This window comes from Octopus bimaculoides, chromosome 24 (genome assembly GCF_001194135.2).
Source record: "Octopus bimaculoides isolate UCB-OBI-ISO-001 chromosome 24, ASM119413v2, whole genome shotgun sequence".
In the NCBI taxonomy this organism is placed as follows: domain Eukaryota; kingdom Metazoa; phylum Mollusca; class Cephalopoda; order Octopoda; family Octopodidae; genus Octopus; species Octopus bimaculoides.
The window spans coordinates 16,082,269-16,086,534 of record NC_069004.1 but is presented as its reverse complement, the minus strand read 5'-3'; the positions used below and the strand labels follow the sequence as shown (position 1 = coordinate 16,086,534).

At 34.0% G+C, this 4,266-nt stretch overlaps 1 protein-coding gene across 1 annotated transcript in view; it reads right to left on the bottom strand.

The window, feature by feature from the left end:
• Positions 1-1,300: 1,300 nt before the first annotated feature.
• Positions 1,301-4,266, bottom strand: part of LOC106882881 (tubulin epsilon chain) — a 67,499-nt gene continuing 64,533 nt past the window's right edge. The window contains exon 13 of the mRNA XM_014933699.2: positions 1,301-1,629. The gene's annotated coding sequence lies outside the window, so the exon portion shown is untranslated. The remainder of the gene's footprint in view (positions 1,630-4,266) is intronic.

The window sequence follows — 4,266 nt, the reverse complement described above, 5'->3', positions numbered from 1 at the left end:
AGAATAAAGTTAATACAGCTGTCATCCAGGGATACACATGCTCATGCTTTCAATCAGTTTACAAAGCCAAGTCATAGTAGACAAAATGATAACTAATGAAAATAGTGTTTGAGGGTGTTTGTATGTATGTCACACACTGTCACCTTTAAGAAAAAGGAATGATTTAGTTGAAAGGTTTACTCAACATGTATACACATATACTTATGACATTACACACATGAATGGAAGTAACTTACTCCTACAACTATATTTGTGATTAGATCAAACTCATTCTTTTTTTTAGTCCCTCTCTCTCTTTCTGTCTGTCTGTCTGTCTACACACACACATCTTTCTCCCTCTCTCATGCTCTCTCTCTCTTTCTCTACACACATGTCTTTCATATCACACGCTTTCTTGCTCCACTGAGGGTCAGCATTTAATGTTAGGGTTTCATGTTAGCACTTAGGATTACAATTTTGAGTAAGGACTACGTTTAAGCAGAAACTGAAAAGGGATTCAAAAAAAGATTTGAACTTGTGTACAAAGTTTTACAGAACTGAACTTGCATGCTTGAAATTTGGATTGCAAACAAAAATATATTCTTAAAAGAAGAAAAATAAAAAAAGGTTTACAAAGTGTTCTCAGTCCGAAATTTCACTGAGTGTTTCTTTGAAAAAATTTACTCTAAGTTAGATAAAGAGCTTTGCGATGTTACTGTTAACTCTCTGAGTCATTAACTCAGGTATCTCAGCATGTGTGTGTGTGTGTGTGTGTGTGTGTGTGTGTGTGTGTGTGTGTGTGTGTGTGTGTTGTGTATATATATATATATATATATATATAAATGTGTATATATATACACACACACACATGTATATATATGTGGGTTGGCTACTGCAAACTTCATAGGCTGACCAATATACTCTCATGAAATGTATCCAAATGAGATTTATTTATTTATATATATGTCTGTATCTGTGTGTGTTCATGCATGCGTGTATGCATATATGCGAATCTTTAGAAATTGCTCAACCAGGATGTTGCTATTATTTCTCCAGCCAACAGGTCATCTGTTGATTTTGCACCTTCAAAGATATAATGAATAAGATACTGCTTACCAGAAAAACTGATAAAGGTTACTGATAGGAAATGTATCTGTCTATGAAACAATGCTCTAACAATATCACCTTATGCTAGCATGGAAAAGTGGACATATATATATATATATATGCGAGTAAAAATAAATACAAAAAAGGTGGGTTTTTTTGTATGATTGTGTATAGAGGAATATATTATTTTGTTTAAAAGAGTTCCAACACTGTCTGTTTTTTATGTTTTATTTATATTCCTGCAGAACCAATGTGGGGTATAGAATATGGAATATACAATATATAATATAAAATAAAATAAAATAAAAATGGATGGCACCATGAAAGAAAGTATTGAATGTAGATGAAATATTGAGTGTTCAATATAAAGGATCAAATATATAAATATAAATATATAAAGGCGACTCGAGTTTCAGGGCTATTTCCCTTCGTCATGGCCGGTATGTTGTTTAGTTCATTTTAGCCGGCATATGAAGGGACTGCTGGAATGTTGCCTTCATAGATTTTTCTCATTTGTTTTCACCATTACACTCAAGGCCAGCACTATTAACATAACACACACAAAACATTATTATCAACATTATGGTCAAGTGGAAAATACTTCAGCTACACTCTTACATATTTAATATTATGAGTTGAAAACTAGTTAACTGAGTTTATCTATGCAATTAGTTGATGAAAACTCCCTCTACAAGTGTTTAAAATCTAAATATAATAAACAAGGGAGATAAAATCAAAGAACTGAAAAATACAGGCAATGCATCAGAGGAGTGGATTTGGTCTCAAAGTCAAGTGGTGTTTCAGTCTTATTAGACCTTCAAAGTGACACAGATTCTACTCAGTTGGCAAGACTATTATTGATTTAGAATAGATTGTATTGGTGTGTTATTAAGCAGGTCCTTTGTTATCTTATTCTTGGCTATGCCCTGTAATAGTGCTAAGTTTGGGTAATGTCTGATATTTCACAGGCATGTGTGTGTGTGTGTGGAGAGAGAGAGAGAGAGAGAGAGAGAGATAGAGAGAGAGAGAGAGAGAAAACTCATCTATAGATCCAGTATCTCCTCTCAACTTTGCTCAAGCTTTTATTTTAACATTACTACTATTCCAGATGGCTTGTCTTCTCCATTACATCACCTCTCTATTGAAAGAGTATTAAGATGGAATAAAACTGAAATAATATGATAAGCTGAAAATCAAGGAGAGAAATAGGTAGACAGACAGAATTTAGAATGAAAGACGAGGAGAGGAGATAGTGATTAAGTAAGAGAGCAGTGTGACAGGTTTCTGATGTTATGTACAAGCTTAGACCATCATTAACAGTGAGGACAGATATTTAATAGTAAAAATCACAAAGGTTGGGAAAGTACAACAACAATGACTGCAACACAAAACATAGTTGTAAGCTATTTACATTCTATTCTCATTACCTTTAGCTGTTTCACGTCACACCTGACACACATACATGTGTGTGGGTGCATGTAAATATATATCATACATATATCTATCCACAGAACACACACTCTCACTGCCTTCCCACGACATATAGGAGGTGGTGCTGAAAAGTTCCTGGCTTTAAGGGTCTTGTGAAAGGCCTGGTTGGAGGCCCAAACTTCTGAGTTCTTTTACAGGGCTTAGAAAAACTAAAGAACTGCTGCAATAAGTGTGTGAATCTCAGAGGGGGATAAAATCATAATAAACTAAATGGATTAATAAAATCGTAATAAACTGATCCTCCTGTATTTTCCTTTAACCAAAGCCAGGAACTTTTCAGCACTCCCTTGTATATATCAGTTCACACACACATGTGTATCTGCAGACATATATACACATGCATATATTTTTGAATTGTGTAGTCAGAGGAAGAAGAGCAGCAGTGCTCATGACATTTGTCAGTGTCTCAAAGACTGTCAACAGAAATGGGGTAAGTAACTAGCAAAGATGTCCCAATACAAGCCCAGATACAGTATCCTGTATCAATTTTCATTCAGTGTTATGGGCCTCATAACTGGGAAGACTGCAATGTTAGGATCTTTTGGGCAAATGGATTAAGAACACACACACACACACATATATATAGATGCAAAAACGTTCTGCATTGATAGACATAGTTTGTTTTGTTTTATTTTCTTATTGCTGGAAGTGAAAACAAGAGCTAAGTTTTTAATCTTGGTCTTAGTTTATTTTCACGTAATGTCTTTAATGTCTCTCTCCTGTTCAGCATCCTTAATAGCCATTTTCTCATATTTATTATGTAGATTAGATTAGTACGAATACTCTTATGTTTTATATTAGAACAGGACAGTACAGTTTTTCATATGCTCCTACGATGTTTATATGATAATATATGGCTTGAAACATTAATCTATATTATTATGTGGCTTAGCATACATTGATAATAATGATTATAGTAAAAGTTCTGAATCTTAATGTACATTATAAACAGTGTCCATCTTGCAAAAACATTATGTTTGCCCTCCACCATTTAATTATAAATGTATATGACTCTCCCTAAGTAATCATACTCCTGGTCAGTGTGTAGAGGTTTCCCCTCTCTGTATCCCTTTTTTTAAAAAATGTGTGTGCCTGTCAGCTTACTGTATGTCTGTATGTACTCATGTGAACCTCATTATGTATATATGTTAGTGTGGATGTACATGTCTATGAGTATATATGTATATGCTTACAGGTATATATGTATATATTTACATCTATGCTTACCCCTGTGTGGACTGCATGTTCATATGTGTGTATGTATATATGGGTGTATTTATGTCTATATGTTTGTTTATATGAACTACATGTTCATGTGTGTATGTGGGTAAATGGATATGTGTATATATGTGTGGATGTATAGGTGTGTGTGTGTTTCTATGAATATGTAAAATACATACCATGCTATGTAGTGTTTGTATATGTACACAAATATGATATATGTGTGTATAAGCAACTAAGGTTAATACTGGGTATGTGTAAATGGATATATATGACTACTTTCATGCCCTTCTTACCCTTCTCTTTACTGGGTCTTAATCTGAATACTGTATGGGAAGGAGAGAAAAATTATACTTCAATGAATTAGATTCATGATGTACACTACACTATCTGGCAAACATTTACACAGATCTTTTCAAACACGAACAAAAGCCCTTCAGCGACTACCTTCCCGTTGCCCCTCTCAAG